We start from the raw sequence: 19,066 nt of genomic DNA, 5'->3' as shown, positions 1-19,066 counted from the left end.
AATCTTGCTTGGTTCACAGAATGGGCATATTTGTTTGCACAAAAGTTATGTACAGCTCTAAATGTAACATTTTCTCCCCCACCCCACCATCCTGCAAGTGGACTAGAGGAAAAAAATGAACAGTTCATGCTAATTCGGAAAGGCAATTTATTTTCCACTTCTTGCAGAGATTAATCTCATCCACCTCCACCAAGACATACAGTGGGTGAATTGTAGGCAAAACAAGCATAGAAGGGAAAATGAATATTTCCTTCTCTGCATTGGCTGCTTATAAAATATTAGTGTATTTTCCCCCCTCCAGCTGTATGCCAGGAAAAATAGCTCGATGTCTGAGGCTGATTTCTTTGTGTAACATTTGGTATAGTATGTACTCAATAAAGTATTTGATTCTCTTGCTAGTGTTTGCTGGGCCTTTGTTGCTGCACCTCATGAAGGAAGCACACCAGCTGCTATCGACCTGCTCTGCCTCTCCCCATGCAGATGGGCAGGGAATGGGGCTTTGGAAAAGATTGAGTTTTGCTTCTTTCGACTGCTCCCCAATGACTGAATGAATGCAGCTGGGGGGAAGGCGATGTGGAACCACCTGTGCCAACCGTGAAAGAAGACAAAGACTGTGGCGGGTTTGTTTTGGGGGTGCACAGAAAGAAGATCAACTGATAGATGGAAAGTATTTCTGGCTCCCATTGCAACAACCAAAATGACACCACCCAGTTATACAAACAACACAGTGGAGGTTTTGTAAATTGGAGGTGGATAGAAATAAGACCTACTGAGATATCTGAAGCAGACCTTCTTCCTTGTGAAGGATTGGTTGTTAAACCAATGTGGAAATGGTAGCTCTGTGAGGGCTCTTATCACCTGTAACAAATTACAGTTCCCATGACTCTATGGGAGAAGCCACCACTGTTAAAATGGTAGGAGAGTGCTTAAATGTAAGGTGCAGATGTGGCCTCTGACTCACCCAGTACTGTCACCTAGTCATCTAGCCCAGTACTGTCTTCTTTGATTGTGGACATAGACCTTTCCAACTCTGCTATACTGGAGATCTTTTCAAAGTGCAGTTGCCAAGGATTAAAGCTGTGAGCTCTACCAATGTTAAACGGGTGAACTAAAACCATACATATTGATAACATCCCCCTGGCATAAGCTACACTTTGTTCCATTTGCATTTTCAACACAAATCTTGTAATGTACACTCTACCGTAGTGGCTGCTGACCATCATAAAATTCAGCTACTATTCATTGTTTATAATTTCTTTAATGTACCCACTGCTTTACAGTTCCTGCAATATTTCGTATTTGGTGCACAGACTACTTTCAATTTCTCTCAAGTGCACTGTGGTTTAATAGCCCCAATTTTACACATGGGGAACAAAGGCCGCAAGAGAATGGCTTGGCCAAACCTATCAAATAACTCTGACGAATAGTCAAAGCTCTAATTGATCGTCCCCCTGGTCCACCTCAGCAATCTGTTCACTGGGCCACGTTGGTTTCTCCTATATAAGAGAATTAGGGGCAACTCTGAACATTCTTGGGGGCAAAGCGCAAATGAGCAGCATTTCCTTCATTTCCTTGGTTGTTCAGAAGGACCAAAGATGATTCCATGCATCTTCTCAAAGTAGGGCTGTCTAAACTTTTTTGTTCTGAGGGCTGCATTGATAGTCAGTCACTCCTCTGAGGGACATGTGTCAATAGCAGGAGTGGTGACTAAACATGTGCACACACACATGCACACTCGCCACCTAGAAAGCATCCATAATTTCATACACACTTACCATACAATAGTGTACCTGCAAACTAGGGATATGGAAAGCTAGCTAAGCACCAGAGGACAGGGGATGCTCAGCAATTTTGCTTCTCATTACAGTGTTGGGGAAGGAAGTGGAATTGTCTTGGGACTCTGGAAACTGAGCCCTAGGACCTTCCTGCAGTGGCATCATACTAAGGATAGAGGAGCTGCCTTTGCAGAGTAAGCCAAGTGCAGAGTAAACTGAGGCAGAGGCAACCATTTTGTGGCGGCTGGTGGGCCACCCTACAGCCTCACAAAAGGGGAACAAAGGAATACCATATCGCTCATTATTGGGGTGGAGTGATTTAGGTGCACAAATAAACTCTGAAGGCCACAGGTTAGCCATTCCCTCCTGAAAGGCAAATTCTGGTGTTGTTTCCTCCTCGGGAGCACTAGAGTCTTAAGAATGTGTATTGACAGATGCTTCAGATATACTTATCTAAACAAGCGTGAGAAGAGGAAGCACAACTTGCTTTGTACTCCCTATTTCTCCCATCTTTGGAAAGTTCAGAGCCATTCCCAACAAAACCTCCCTTTAGTCAGAGCTGGAAGAGGTCAAATGTTAACCTTTGAGAAAATTGGATGCTGTGTTGTTGTTTATGGTAACCTAAGATGCTAATAAAAGAGGCTTGGTGGGTAATACCAAGACGTATTAGTCAAAAGTAAGACCGGAAAGCTGGGACTTGAGTATCCAGTTGTAGAATATTGAGCCTTTGTTTTCCACCATGAGTTCCTGCTAATTTATCTTCAGTTGTAAATCATTAGTTTTATGGTTACATAACCATAACCATGGGAACTCAGATGTACCCATCTGAGTGATGGGTCTAGATAAGACAAGGACTGTCTGCCCTGGCTGGCAACAGCTGTCCAGGGTTTCAGTCTTTTCCATCACCCCCTACTTGATCCTTCTAGCTCGAAAGCCCACCAGAGTTTTTTTCAAAGCCAATTTTCCAATGGCACAAATTTTCCATCAGACACCTTATTCTAAAAAAAGAAAAGTGTGCTTTGCTGCTTGCTTATATCCTGAACTAGGGGACATTTCCCCATAGGAGCCAGTAGTTTTCATAAGCAGCGATTCATTTATGAACCTGCTTTAGTTCCGCAACAAACAGGTGTAAAATCAGGACTACTTTAAGGGTATTTTCAGGGATGTAATGAAGCATTACTTGCCTGAAGAGAAAGGTGAAGAAGAGGAGGTTCTGGCCAAAATGAAGAAGGAGTTTTAATGTGGTTTGGACACTTCAAATATGGACCATGAGCACAATTTAGCCTAATGTTGACCATCATTTAAGTGCTCCATAAACACACATGTCTAATGTGTCTCATTTCCCCTCCCTAAGTTTTTTCAAAGTGGACATTATCAGCTTTTGACCTGGACAAATTCCAACTCCACTTTTTCTGTCTAACTGCACACTAAAGGAAAGAAAAGCTCTTCCACAGCTTTGTGTACTGTTGCTGCTGCCAGATGTGATCCCTGAGTGTGACAAAGGTTCAGAATGCTGCAGACAGACTATTCACTAGGGCCAGTTGCAGGGAGCAGGTGATTGCCATGTTATGACAGCTCCAATCGCTACTGGTCACTTTCCAAGCACAATTTCCAGAGTTATTTCCATTGCCTGGCACCATTGCTATCTGTTTCTGGCACCAGGCAAAAATGTCCTCCTTTACCTAGGCTTATGGTTTTTAATGAGGAGGGTAGTTAGGCTTTTGTGTGCTCCTTTGGTAGGACTTGTTCCTTTTAAATATATTGTTTCCGTCCATTCTTGTTTTTATCTTATTTTAATGTCTCTGTTGTTTTAGTTTTACTGCATAAGTTGCTTTGAGGCACTTCAGTGCACAAATGCGATAAATACATGTTATTCAAAGTACGGTTTTTGGGTTTTTAAAAATTTCATATGTTTGGCAATTCCTAGCCTATCCTTCATCATATAATCCCAGGGTGGAGTACCAGGAAGTGAAGATTGCCTAGCTATAGAGGCTTGTCTGGCTGGGCTCATGGTTTGGGGAAATAATGACTGGCATCTTGTGGCACTCATGCAGAGCCAGCCTTCCAGCAGTGGCATTGCTACAACTCGCCAGGACAGTTTGGGGTTGAGGCAGGTGGCAAAGTCATGGCAGTGCTGGGACATTGGCAGGAGCACTGATTTGGCCCTGCTGGTGTGTCTGTGCAACCCTACCAGAACCAATCTGGCATACCTGCCAAAACTACTGTGCCTCCCAACCTTGTTGCCCACTGCTGTGCCCTGTACAAGCCTGGCAAGTGGTAGAAGAATCGTTCTGCAGCAGGTCCTCTCCTGCTCCTAGCGCAGTGTCTGAACAGTCAATTTCTTATTAGCTGCTTTGTGAATGTGACAGAGCAGTTCTGAATGCGAAAGCATATCAAGAGGGCTATTACAAGTATTCATACCATTTCCCTATGATCCTTCTCAAAAGTTTGCTCCTTCCTAGAGGAGTAGCTGTTTATTGCAAACAGCAGTTGCCTTCTCCATTTATACTGTATTGATGCTTAGTAATCCTAAAATTGCATATGAGTCAATGTAGATTATATACTGTGTTTTTCTTTGGTATCCCAGGATGTGTGCATTTCCATGCTTGTCATATTTAATTTTCACTTTATTGACCAACAGTTTGCTTCAACCACTCCTGTCAATTAAAACTGTGAAGTAGGCTGTTGTCCATAGGAGCTGCTGCCACAATTAAATTGGTCTCTAAGGTGCCACCGGACCTCCTGGCCCAATCCTTTTCCCATTTTATATGACTGCAAGTACTATCAATTCCAGGGAAATTTACTTTTAACTAAAACGTGCTTTGAATAAGATCGCCGATTTCCAATGATTATTTCAGGCTGCATCTATTGAAAAAAGTACCGAAATTAGGTTTTTAAAATGCACATGCAGAAAATAAATAAAAATAAATTGCTACTATTAAGGCAAGCGTGAATCTGGTGTGAACAGCACTCTTGCATACTCCAGGTAAAAAATGAGAGAGATGTTATTACTTGGCTGTGAGAGGGAGGTGTTTTTTTTAAAAAGGCAGATTTGTTTTGAAGCACTGTCATTTCATATTTGCTTCTACAGATGGATAGCACTTTTTAATTAGGTGAATTTCTGAGCAACCACTTTGAGCAAAAATCGCACATATGACAGATTGCGGTAGATAAGGACTCAATCAGAGATCACACATGGGCTAGGCGATCTCAGAAAATAGTCCAAAGGCATTTACAAAATGCAAAGGACACAACAATAAGTTTGAAAAGAAACAAAACACCTAAGAACAAATTAAGAAGGCAGTCAAGAATACAATTCAATCCAGCACTCAAACCATTACACCACTTTGCCTCATTCAGGTAGTGGCATGCAACGAGAGGTTGGTCAGACCCCTTGCCATGGATTCCACATTCCCAACCATTGCTCACTACACTGGCTGTCTATTTCCAAATTGTTTTACCTTGAAGTCTAAATTCACCATGGCTAAATTATAAAAATACATCACAGGCATTTATTATACAACTCTACTGTGTTAGAATCTCTCTCTCTCTCTCTCTCTCTCTGTTTACTTTTTAACACATCATTGCCTAAATCAATCATTTGGTTAACGCTGGCATAAATGATTACCCTCGAGACATTTCTTTGGTCAATCACTGCTCCAAAATACGTTAAGGTCAACATCTGTTATCAAGTATTATTATAAGTCTGCCTCTCTTCCCCAAAGAATCATCTAAAACTGTTCAAAATTCTTAATTTGCAGCTTTGCAGATGTCCTTTTCCTATTCTGGAACCAGAAAATTGGCAAGCATGTATAAAATAACAATGTGATCCACGTCCTCCTTGGCTGCTGATGTAAAACTTTGGAGAAAAAATTCCTCAAATCAGGATCAAAACAGACAATGCTGAATGCATATAAGAACATTTAATGCACAAATGAACTACCGGTGCTTTTTTCTCTCCAGCAATTGACACGCTTCAGTGGAGGACTTCCACTGCATCCTTCTGAAGCAGGGGCCAAACAGGGCTGGCTGTGGTTCCAAGATATCAAAGCAGCAATGGCTGGGAGCCTGCAGGTGTACCTGGAAGCTGATATGCACCAATACCACCACCAGAAGAGATGAGGGACTGGGAGGGCAGCATTAAAACCCAGCTGGTGAAGTAGAAATATGGAAGAAAACAGTATAATGAAGCAGAGACAGGAGAACAGACTCTGAGGGGTGAATGGAATAGAGGTGAAAGATATGAGCCGTAATGCTGTCACTAAGGTTGAATTAAGCAAAAGATTGGCAGGGCCAGCCCTACCATTAGGCTGAGTGAAGCAGCTGTGTCAGGCAGCAGCTGTTGGGGGCATGGCAGCAAGGTGCTGAAGGCTATGGGCACGCCATGGGGCCTGCTCTGTGTCCTCTAAGCTAACCTTCTGCTCTTCATTGCAGTCGATGATATTGTCATTTCATTAGGGATGGACACATAGGCCAGTTTTGCTTTCTCTTACTTTCTCATTTCCCCTAATCTTAAATTCAGTTCTCCACATTTTGGTTGGTGTTTCTTTTTCTTTTTAAGTCCTCACGAAAATTCACCAGCAAGTTAGTGCAGATTCCTTCCAATACCCCCCCCCCCGTTTACCTCAGTAGCTTGCATTTCTGTATGCTGTTCTTACAAATAAGTTTTTTAATGCACACTTCACTCCAGTATATTTAATTTTCTATATGTTACTTGACTGAAGGACTGCACCGCAAAATTCAGAGAAGTACAAACTATGAAGGACAGCCTGTGTATTGTTTCACTAAGAGCAAATTATGGAGGATTGCCTTTAAATGGGAACAGAATCATCCACCTCCCGCAATTCCCTACCTGTCACCAGTGTTAAAGTAAGATTCAACTGTTTGTCTGGTCAGCCTCTAGACATGGGATGTGGAAGGAGGGGCATGAGGCGCCATCTTGTCCTTCTCAGGCAGCAAAATATGTTGGCTCAGCCCAGGATGGGAGAAGAGATCATAGAATGGAAGACAAGACATTTCTGGCTGATGTAATTGGTCTCCAAATGGACAAATGCAAGTTTTGAGCTCATCCTCACCCCCCCATCCCAGATCGCATGACAGATGCAAATACTTTATAGCAAGAGTGGGTAGAAGGGGCTATACTTTCTGCTAGGGCTATGCTTCATCCAAAGTGACCTCAAAACTAAGTAAACAAGTCAGCCAATAGCTTCTGAAGTGAGTTAGCTATTCTTCTCCTATCTAGTGGCACCATCACTGAGGCTTTGGTCAGGTATGCCTATAGGCCCAAGCCTGAAACCTTTGGAGTTTGCACTATTTTTGATCAACAAATCTCTTTAGGGTTCATTAAAGGCAAGCTTCCTAGACATTTCTTTTCTTACTGCTGTCTTCTTGGCTAGATTGGAGGGGCATTAGCACAAACCATTTCTGACAGCTGACAAACATTTTTTTCCTCTGTGAGGTGTGAAATAGCAGCGCTATTTTGTTCTGCCAAATTGCCAGCAGAATGGGAGGAAACAAATCCCACGGAGCCTGATTCTTAACTGCTTCCTTTACTAGCGGGGAGTTTATCCACCAGTCCCCTAGCTCGGACTATCTCAGGGGTGCAAAGATAAGTTCTCAGAGGCAGATTGCATGTAAATGTCAAGTGAGCAATTTTGCATCGAAAGGGAGAAAGGATGTCCCTGTTTTGTACTTCAGGCAGGTTGCAGGAGTGATGTCATGCGCTTCATCTGGGCACTGAAACCCTGTGATGGGATGTCGTTCCTTCTCCACCTAGGGGTGTTCCTCTGAATATTATGTAAAGCATTTTTCTTATAGGGTCGGAAGTGAACAAATTTTATCTGCAGCTCATTATAAGGCAATACATATTGATTTTTTAATTTATATTTAGTTATTTATTACGTTTTGTTTCCCTACCTGAAACACAGCATACACACACATACTGTGTATCTTCAGATGGCTTGAAACTTTTGAAAGTAAACTGAAGCAGTATCACATAACTACAATCATACAACTTGCTTACTAAATAATTAAAATGAATCTGTTTGAAAAAATATGAAACACTGCAGATAAGAGGAGAAAAATGAATTCCCAGGTCAGCTCAAAACACCATCTCATTTATTCTTTGAATACCTGCTGGGATTTATTCATTTTTAAAAGCAGACCGCTCTGTTTGGGTACGTTTTCTCCCAGATTCTAACTGGTTGTTGACCATATGGAAAAATATTCTTGGTTGGTGCTACCCAGACAGAGTGGTGGTGGTGCATAAGTTGCTTGGCTGCCATCGGTGCACCAGAGATGCTTTTAAATGGATTCTTGCCTGTGCGTAGTCAGATTCCTCCTGAGTTTTCCATCATTGCACTTTCGGTTGTTACCCCTGCTGCTTTGTTGTTTGCACTTTCCTGAAACACCAGCGCTTTTGTATGCAGGCATAGCTCTTCCCATTCTTTCTCTCCTCCTTGCCATCATTCCATATTTCATTTTTTTTATTTCATTCTTATTTGATGCAACCCTTTTTTACATTGCTACAAACAGCCCAGTTTACAAGTCATAGAAACAACAAAACACACCGTACAACAAAGATTGAACCCTATAACCATATGATCCCATGCAAAAAAATTATGTAAGCATACATTTCTCTCTCCTTACACACTCAATCCCTGTCGCTGCATTTGAAAATCACTCTACCAAGCAGCTCCAGCTGGTGTCAGGAGAGTGGCTCTGCAGTTCCACCTCTATGTCATTTTATTGCCAATGCAGCTGGCTGAGAAGAAGCTGTAGCAGCACTGACAGTCCTAGAATGCTGCTCCCTCCTTTCTCAATTGATAACTGGATGGACTCTGGCTCATTTGGCTCTCCAGCTGTTGCTGAACTACAACTCCATTCAGCTCCAGGAAGCATGGTCTATGGCTAAGGGTGATGGGAGTTGTAGTTCAGCAACATCTGGAGTGCTAGAGGTGCATTACAGCTGTTCTAAAGAGTATGCACCTGCCTTGGTGGTATAGTATTGTCATCTCCCACTAGCTGCCTCATATATATTCAGTGCGCGTATTCTAGTCAATGTGGCAGAGAATGTATTACACTTTAAAATGCACTACTGTCAATACCAATCTGTCAAATGTTTGCAAATAGTAGCAGAGTCTTTATGCAACAATACATTTACTAATTTGCTATTAATCATACTGTATTACATCCCAAATATTACAAATACGTTTGACTAAAATATAGTAAATGAGAACTTTGGTGAATTTTGCAGAGGTATTATTTTGGTGATAACTAGGGATGGAGGTTTCTGTTAGTTTCTGTAGCCATTCTTCAAACTAATGGAATATGCAGAAATGGCAAAACTTACCGGAAGAATAAGAAATCAAGATAACAAAGTCTTTAAGCGGGAATGGGAAATCATTTGTTGAATATTTACAAACTCATTGTAAACAAATTAAGACATTTTGCAGGATTAATGTAAAAACGTGCAGCATTGAAAACATATATGAAAAGGATGGAAATAAAATTTAAAATAGATTTAAATTGGGATATGCAGAAAAATAGACTAAATATAAGCAATCACAGAAAAAAGGGAAAGTTGAAATATGTAAAGATGATTCTGTTTGAAATGTTTGTCATAAATGAAAATAAAAAATAACTAGGGATGAAGGAGAAATGGGGTTCAGTTATATTTTAATGTGAACCTACTCAATCAAACTTGCTAAAAGAAACTGAAATCTGCACTTCTCCAAATTTGTGATGCAGTTCTCCAGTGAAATAATGTATACACAAAGACATATATTTAGGCAGAGGTGTGCATACAATGCATATATCAGTGAAAATAGCATGCAAAAATTGAAAAAGAATGGAAAAATGAAAAACAGAGAGAAACAGGAACTGGCAGAGTTCTCTTTCCCTTGTGGTACCAGTGATATTTCTGTAAGGTTTGGACTTTTCACTGAGTCCAATGGGGAAAGAAATCAATTTTCCCCCCATCCCAGGTTGCTCCCAAGACCCCCACCAATCTAGGCAACAGTAGCAAAGAAAATTGTTTAAAAGTAGACACAGGACTGAGATGATGGAAGGCCAGAACCCTGATGCCTCCTATTTCAACATTGGGTCAATTATTTGATGCATGGAGAAATCAATCATTTGAGGGGATAACCTTTTCTTATCTGCTCTATTCAAACCAGTGGAGGGAAGTGATTGTGTGTGTGTGTGTGTGTGTGTGAGAGAGAGAGAGAGAGAGAGAGCGCTGTTCATCACTGGCATGCCTTGGGGGGAGGACAGTCCAAGGATGAACGTGGCTCTTTGGCACTTGAGATATATTGTTTAGGATGCCCCCCTCTATTGACTGCAATTTGTTTTTAACTGATTTCAATACTGTATTTCAAAATTAATATAACTTGCCTTGGGACTATATTGTGAAGAATGGGTAATAAATCTCATAAATAGCAGAAACATTTTATAGGAAATCATAGAGGGAGCCTATCCTTAAAAAAACCACCCCTGTCCTGTTCTCTCTCAGGTTGGGGTCCCAGAATGTGCAGTGGCCAGAGAGAGTCCAAGGCACTCACAAATTAAGAAGCACTGTTAGGTCTTGAAGACCAGGGTCTGAGTAAGGTGAGTCCAACTGTCAAGTCTAAGTAAGGGTTATTAGGGCAAAGCAGAAGACCCCTGGGAAAGACCTTGGACAGCTCCCTGTAGCCAAGACTAGCCAGAACTACCCAACAGTGAGCTGTTGCCTCACCCATGTGCTACACCGTTATGAAGACTGGCTGGCTTTATAGCTCCTTGACAAGGGGTGGGGATCTGTTGATTAACAATCATTTCCCTATTCTGCAGCTTCAGGTACCAGTGTAGGCTGCTTAGGAGGGATGTTCCTGAGTATGGAGGAGTTGATCAAGGCCACATCCATTGGCCTGGATGGTCTGAGATTGGGAGGTGATGGCTTTAATCTGGAGACTGAGCAAGAGTGAAACAAGTGGGCTATATTGCTGAGATGGGAAAAATGTGGCCACTCACATGTTGCTGGACTGCAACTCTCTTCATCGCCCATTGGTCATACTGGCTGCGGGTGATAGGAGTTGGAATCCAACAACATCTGCAGGATCACAGGTTTCCTCACTCTGCTGTATTGTTTTGGCTGACCAGGCTGAGGCAGAAGAACTAGTTGCATGTGTTTATTCCAGGTCTATTCAACCCAAAGCTTTATGCTAACTGTCACCGCAATGGCATGTGTTGCACACACCATTTTCCTACTCTGCAGGAAGAAGGCTGGGGGCACCTCTGCATAGTTTGCCAGTAGAAGTCCCACCTGCAGAATCCAGAGCAAGTAGCTCAAGTGTTGCCTCTGTATGAATATCAAAAGCCACTGGCAGTTTCTTGTGGAAGTTTGCTTATCTGTAAGAGTTGTGTAAATCAGTTGGGGGGGGGAATATACATTTCTCACTGACAGTTTCCCCTTCAAACCCATGAAAGAGAAAGTCTACACAGCCCAAGAGAAGTTTGCTTCTCAAAAACTGAACAGTTTCTGCTTTGTTCAGAGCAGTTTCTTGCTGATCCATTCAGATCAATGACGTTTCTCCAGCCTTTGGAATTTCTGGCAAGGAGAAAGGTTTTTGATTCCTAACCTCTCTGGAAACTGAGCTGACAGGCACTTCTTGTTCGTTTCTGACCTGGCTATTCCTTTTACTCTGCAAATAGTTTTTCTCACTCTGTAGAAAATGAGCATCTTAACTCTCTTTTTCAGGGTTTACACTCCAATTTTTAAAAATTGATTGGTTTATTGTTTCAATTTTTATACCGCTTTTCTAAACGACAAGCCAGAGTGGTTCGTAAAACATTTAATATAAGATACAAAATTCACAAAACTAAAACCAACGTATCAGAAACATTAAAACCAACAGCTGTAAGAAAATACATCTGATAGGCTGTGCATTAAATCAAACTCTTTGCACTTTCACAAGGATTCAAAGGCCCAAATGACAATATGCATCTTGGGCAACCTACAGAACTGAAGCATGGAAGACTCCTGATACAGCTTGAGCGGCACCAGGAGGGTGCCACCACCATGAAGGCCCCACATGGCTCACTGTCCCATCAAGTACTGTTTGGAGTATAGCCACAATGCCCTCTCCATAGATTTTAATTGCTAGGCAGGGGAACCTGCTTCTCCTGAAGTAAAACTCCCACCACCCCTGACCTTTGGCTGTGTTTACTGGGTCCGATGGGACTTGCAGTCCAACAGTTTCTGGAGGACCACACAATATACACTAAATATGAATGGTGTGAAAATAAATAAAAAGAACTCAACAAGTTCATTTGTGCTTCAGATGAAGAAAAATCTACATTACCCACAATATGCAACACACAGGGAACAAAGAAGCTATCTCTGCATTAATCTTCTTTGTGTTTCCCCCTCCTAAAATATCTCCCATTGTTTTCATTTTTAATTGCTGCAAAGGAACAATAGGAACACTTGTCTCTGAACTAAAATTTATTGTTTTTGCTCCCTGTGGTGTACCTTTAGTGTTGATTAACACATCAGGTCATCTGATACAATGTCTGATTGCAATTTCATGCAACCCTCACTTATAGTCACAGCAGAATAAAATTATTATGGATGTGAAAAACATGTGAGAATCACAGGGATTATTATTTTTTAAAGGCCTGGAGGGCATAGCTACCCAATCGTCTTTGGCGGAATAGGTCTGTCATAGACAGTTGTAGAGCTTTGGCAAGTTCTTTTCTTGTTATTTATTTATGGCTCTCTGGATTAGACATACTCATGGTGAACATGCTCATAGTAAATAGTATACTCATCTTTTGATAAACTTTCCTCATGGATGAAGCCAGAGTGTGTTCATATTGACCTACATAAATGTTGTTAGTTTGTTGGCCCTAATGTCCTTTGACATTGCATGGAATTTATTTCCAGTTAGCACCTGGATGTTGCTACTGCTGTTACCTCATTCAACTTAACATTATTGCCATTTCAGAAGGCCAGAAGGGAGGGCAGAAACTGAATCTGAAATGTGGTAGTCTACCTAGGCAAAGCATTAAAGCTAGGATTTAACTTTAGGGCTTTCAAATGTGAGCTCCACATACCATTTTCTGACCCTTGCTGGTGCTTTCTGGTTCAGGTTTCCTCGCAATTCTGAATTTTCTACTGGCTTCCTCCAAGAGCCTGGTGGTTAGGACTCTCTGCAGTGAATTGATTCCATTAAGAAAGGAAAAGTATAAATAGCTCCATGCAGGGAGGATGTATATTATAGAATCTGTGGCAGTGGGGCACGTTAAAACAGCCAAATATACAAATTCATAGGTTGTATTTACACCTTCCATCTTCCCTTCCAGATTCCTGACTCCAAATGTATGCAACTGACGGGAGTCTCTTACAGCAGCCAAGCTAAACAACGGAAAAAAGTGAGCCTGGCAGTCAACAGCTGCCTGAATCATTCATATGTGGTAAGCCATTTCTGCCACTTGGGTGAGACTAATCCCATAAGCAAGGAGGAGTGGGAGTGACATCTATCCTTAATTCATTAATTTTTAAAAGTGGGAAAAAACTGTAAAAGCCCACTGTGTTAATTTTCTATGTAGCATTTTCTCCTAACAGTTAATGAGATATGGACAATATTATTGGGTGGGACACCAAGGGAACTGCTTGATGCCATAATGTGCTGACAGACTGACATGTCAGGTTGAGTTATATGAACAATGTTCTACTACTACTGTCTTGGTCAATGGAGAAATACAAAAGGGAACAAGGATTCCTAAGCATGCATTCCTCTGCAGAGCATTTCTTAAGGCAATGCAGCTACCTGGACATGGGATGGCATGCTTTACTAACCTTCAGGATAATCTCAGTCTTTTTACAGATTTCAGAAAGGGAGTGAGCATGTTCTCAGTATTTATTTAAAAAGTGTGATGAGGGAAATTCAACACAGGATGGAATGCACTGAACAAACTCTTAGCTTTCCTTTGGCTTCTTTGCTAGGGACTGCATACTTTCTTCCGTCCAATCTGTGGCTGTCTGAAACACAGCACAAAAACTCCTCAAAAGGTAACGTTGAGGCGGAACATTCCTACACACATCATCTTCCTTTACGTTGCTGTTCATGGGAAGATGAGAGTGAGGAGAGAGAGATGAAGAGCCTACTCAAAATTTATGGAACAGGATTTGCTCAAGGGTTAGGATAATTTACTGCCCTGAGCTTACTTTAAAAACCTAATAGGATTAAATTTTTCAGCTTGCCTTTTAGCAACACAATCTTATGCATGTCTACTGAGAAGTAAGTCCCACTGAATTCAATGAGGTGTACTTCCAGGTAAAGCGTATATAGGATTTCAGCCCTAATTTATTATTTCTCCCCTCACCCTTGATCATTAAAGGGGAAACAAAAACTGCAGATAAAGTGATATTTTTTATTTATAAAAGGATTTGAACACTGACCGTTACTCAGGGTGTAAAAAGTACATTAAGTCAAGCTTTTAAATAGTATAATTTAGGATCAATATGTATTTTAAAAGGTGCAGGTCATGGCAGAATGGAGCTAAGCTTTTGTAAAGGAAAAGAGAAAGCTTCATTCTGAACTGAGAACTTCACACCCAAATGAAGTTCAAAGGCGATAGTTAAATATGCATATGTAAATGTAAATGAAAATAGCCGAAAGCAGGATGCAGGTGATGATAAAGACTCTCCTCCCTGGAAGAGAGGGGAGTGGTTGTGGACGGAAGCCCGAGCACCGCCTCTAGCAGGGGGCGTAGCCCCCTGCCTCCACCTCACCTGGCTGGCGCCCACACCCCTCAGGAGGCAGCCACTGCAGCCTTTTGCTGCAGTGCCAGCCTCTCCCCGGCCTCATTCTTCGCCATCGTCTCATCGCGAGTCACCCACCCTCCACTCCCTTATAGTTAGGGCTTAGGTCATTGGCCTTGTTATGGACCTTAGGTTGGTCGCCCTGGTTGTCTAGGGGGCCTGGTAGGAGTTTTTCCATTTGGCATTAGGCTTTTTGGTTTTTTCGCCTACCTCGTAGCAATCGTCACAACTTTTGTGGTATTGGTGGGTAGGTTAGGCATTGGAATAATGTGTTGTGGTGTGTCGAAGGGCTAGATGTGGCCATCGCCTATGCCTTCAATTTTTGGGTATTCCATTAAAGGAATCTGGCGGTCGTGTGTTCTGTCCGATGCCTGCTTGGCGGGAGGCCATAGCACGACCCTCGGTGACATCAGGGCGGGAGCCTATAGTTGGATTAGCATCAACAGGCTCCACCTACTGGTGAATAAACCCACTTGCTTTAGAGATCCAATGCCTAAGCCAATACCTTTTCCACTGCTGTAATCAATAAAGTTGTGGCCTTTCCATGCCCATTAACCTTATATCATGTGTCCTTGTGTATTCATTTCGCATCGTGGGGGTCGGGTCCTCAAACCACAACCTTGTTGTTCTAACAATTGCGGATTTAAATAGGCACTGATAATTCGTGTGTGTCCCCCCCGACATTACATCTACAGGGTTGCCATATTTCAAAATGTATAATTTCTGACACCCACAATTTTTTTTTTAAAGAAACCCACCAAAAATTGCTGGGCTTTTTTGGGGAACAAACCCAAATTGTTGACACGATTTTCACACCCAAGGAAAACAGGACATGTCAGGAATTTTGCTGATGTATGGCAAGTCTAGCATCTATAAAATAAGTAGCAAAAAACCTGCACCCCCACCCCACTCAGACACCATCTAGAGCAGCCTTCTTGGCCTACAGTTACGGTTGGATTACAACTTCCATAATCCCTGATCATGGGCCATGTTAGTTTAGGATGATGGGAAATGGAGTCTAAAAAACCTGGAAGGCAACAAGTTGGACAGGCTAATAGAGATAAATTTCTATAGGCATGAAAATCTTTGTGTGTTAAGCTCAGTGTGAGTTGGAAACAGACCTACCCTGCTCAGACATCTACACTCAGTGTTAGATGTTAGGCTCAGAACCAGCATCATGGACCTATTTCATCCTAATAGCATAGGTCTCCCTTAATGCAAACAATGTGAAGGGAGCTTTAGAGCACTTAGGATCACTACAAAGATCAGTGTTGTTTTTTGACGCCCTTGCCCCGAGAACTGAATGCTCGTAGATGGCAAATGTCATCACGTTAGAGTCAAAGTATGCTCTATGTTAAATATGTAGTGTGGAATACTGCATCACACTCTTAATTGTTCCCTCTGCTGAAACATTTCAGCTTGCCAGGTGGAATGAGCCCCCCTCCTCTCTCTCTGCACCCTGTTTTGGGTGTTCTCTGACACCCATAGAGCCAATTTTTTTTGGGGGGGGGTCTGTGGAGGTACACGGGGGGGGGACTCCATTGCACAAGTGGAAGTCCTTGCAGTGTCCCTGTTGATGAGGCTGGTTAGTTGAATCTTCAAAAAAATTAATAATAAGCATATTGGGAGACTTTTACAGGGACTGTAGTGGGCGGGGAGAGGAGGTTGATAAGAAGCCATGAGATGTCTTCCTTCTTCCTTTTCTTAAGTATGTTCATTCAATATACAAAGCACTAGCATCCCTCATTCATTCAGTCATCCATCCATTCATTCTATGCACCACACACCTTCCCTCAGGATAGGTCTGAGGAAAGTGTCACTCCTAAAATGTCATCCAGGTACCTTTGTGGACAAAGCTAACACTATTTTTGATTATAGGACCTGTGTGTATTGAAAAAAGGTCTCAAATCATGTTGGGTGCCATAGCCAGATGGGGAGAATTATACTGCCATACAAAATGTGGCGTTTACTGCTTAGATATTATAGACACACCTGTTTATATAGACATTCCCTTTACCCAACCCCTGTGGTGTGTTTTTTTTTAAGGGATTGTTTGATGCATACTTTAGGTATGGATGTTTATATGTTTTATTGGGATTGTGTATCTTAATTATGGAAGTTTATATTTTAGTGAAGGTTCTTATATTTGTAAACTGCTTAGAAGCCTATTCTGGCAATAAGTGGTATAACAATAAACAATATTTCATTTCTACCTAGTTTACCTATTGTTGCCTACGGGTTTATCTAAAAATGCCACAGTAAAGCTAGCCAGAGGTTGTGGAATGCAGTTCGGAAGAAAATACTTTAGCAACCTCTGCAGGGGACTGCATAAATGGATGAAGACCTTTTGAAAGTTTAGTACCCTTTTGATTTCCATCAAGCTGCTATTATCCATTGTGGTATTGATCTGATTCTATTTTACCGGCAGCTGATGTTCCAGTGATGGTTGTGGGGGAGCTTAAGAGGATGCAAAGAGCAGAAAGCAGCGTTTGGATATTAGTTCAGTTCCATACTTTGGATAAACTCCTCTATCAACATTTCAGCTAATGATGCTTGCATGAGAAAACCACTTAGGGAGAATGGTGTTTCAGCAGAAATGTCGAAAGAGAGGAAGAAGGCAAGGGTGGAAATCAATTCTAACCATACCATTTTCAAAATAATAAAGTGTTAACATTCAGTTGGAATTTTTTTTTTTTTAGTGATTCGGCTCAGCAATATGACCTTCCTGCCTATTGAGAGATGGACTGAAGAACCTGCTACACATATCTCTACACCTGGTTTAGGGAACCTCTGCCCATGGACCAAACCTGGCCCAATAAGCCATTTTGGGAAAGCCATGGCTACCTGTCCAACACCTGATATCATACATATTGTCAAGTGTGGGGTAGGTAGGGTAGGGATTCAAAAGAACAATCAGGAGCTTAAAGTGGTCGCCACATTGTTCCTTTGCTGGAGAAAAGCAGACTCCTAACTATTGGGCAATAGGAGTGCACTTGTTCAAAGAGTGGGAAGTGAATTTCATTCAATAGAAAATGCTTCTCCCTCCCAGTCCTACTCTTCGCAAGCCTCCCTGTGCTGCCCCTTGAAACCTCTGACATTGGGAGCTTAAAGGAGTAGCGTGGAGAAGCTTGCAAAGCATAGGGCTGGCAACACTCCTTGCAGCTTGCCCAAGTGTAAGTGAAGCAATCTACCTGTCTATTGTGTCTAAAATGCCATGCAACCCATCTCTCAAATTTGCCCTGCAAGGCTGATCCTCATATGGATCTAGTCCACAGAGCCAAAAATGGTTCCCTACCCCTGCTCTACACCACAAGAGGTGGCACCAATAAGGAGTAGAAGCATGGACTTTTCTGTTATCATCTTGGATTTGTGTACATAGGGTTGCAAACTTTTAAACGTACCAGTGACTTGATGTGCAGGACTGGCAGAGCATCATAATCCTTAGCAGATGGCTTATCAGGTGAAATGAATGCAGGAAGGAGTGTCAGCATCAGATTCCACTGACGTAGCTCCCAACCTCTGTGTGGTCATTTGATCTTCTGTAGAGACCTTTCGCTCATCCAAGCAGAGTGAACTCAAGTCCTCTGCACAGGAAATTGTCTTCTTCAAAGCATAGGTGAGCTCACCCTGCCTGTGGAAAAATCTCCTAAGAAATACTGTTACTCTCCCTTTGAATGCTCAACAACACAAAGGTTGGGGAAAAGGAAAGGGCCATCTCTCAGTAGTAAAGCACTTTACATGCAAAATGTCCTAGGTGGTATCACCAGCATCTCCAGGTGAGAGTGGTAGTGTCCCCATCTGAAACCCCGGAAAACCATTACCAGTCAGTGCAGAAAATACTGAGCAAAGGGCATCAATCGTTCAATGCGGTATAAAGCAACTTCCTATGTTCCTCAAAGGTTTTTATGCTTTTCCTGTTCCTGGTATGATTCATTTCTTTTTAAATTGGAACTCTATGACTTTAATTTGTAGTAGCTTCTAAAATGATTGTAGTATTGCATTTCCTTCCATTTCACTGTACCGTCAACTCCTTTGAGTTATTGCTTCCAGCAAAACCAGAACAAAAGTATTTTAAGTGAACTCTTTGTTGACAATGTAGCCACAAAGTGACTACTTTGCAATAAGGGTTTCATGTGCTTATTCCATTATCTCCACTATTGCATTGTTTTTGTCCTTACCAGTGGCGTAGCGTGGGTTGTCAGCACCCGGGGCAAGGCAAGTAATTTGCGCCCCCTAACCCGTGGATTTGCGCCCCCTAACCCGTGGATTTGCCCTAACCCCAGATGTTGCGCCCGGTGCGGCTGGCCCCCCCCTGCACCCCCCACGCTACGCCACTGGTCCTTACTATTAGCTAGTCTCGGTGTACACCAGAAAGGAAAAGCTGAGTAACCATAGTAATGAAAAGGTGTGTTGTTTTTTAATGAAAGTAGTCCCTCCGCCTTTTTTAAAAAAGTCATATACATTAAAACAAATTCTTCTAGTATAT

General features: G+C 42.0%; 1 long non-coding RNA gene across 1 annotated transcript in view; it reads left to right on the top strand.

Annotated features, from left to right (window-relative positions):
* Positions 1 to 5,742: 5,742 nt before the first annotated feature.
* LOC309532502 overlaps positions 5,743 to 19,066 on the top strand; it is a 102,781-nt gene continuing 89,457 nt past the window's right edge. Inside the window, exons 1-3 of the long non-coding RNA XR_014219889.1 lie at positions 5,743 to 6,008; positions 10,288 to 10,382; positions 13,119 to 13,229. This is a non-coding gene — a long non-coding RNA (uncharacterized lncRNA). The remainder of the gene's footprint in view (positions 6,009 to 10,287; positions 10,383 to 13,118; positions 13,230 to 19,066) is intronic.

This window comes from Podarcis vaucheri (genome assembly GCF_965113315.1).
Source record: "Podarcis vaucheri genome assembly, chromosome: 5".
NCBI classification, from domain to species: Eukaryota; Metazoa; Chordata; class Lepidosauria; order Squamata; family Lacertidae; genus Podarcis; species Podarcis vaucheri.
Note: the sequence above shows the minus strand (reverse complement) of the source record. Positions and strands in the feature narration are given on the sequence as shown.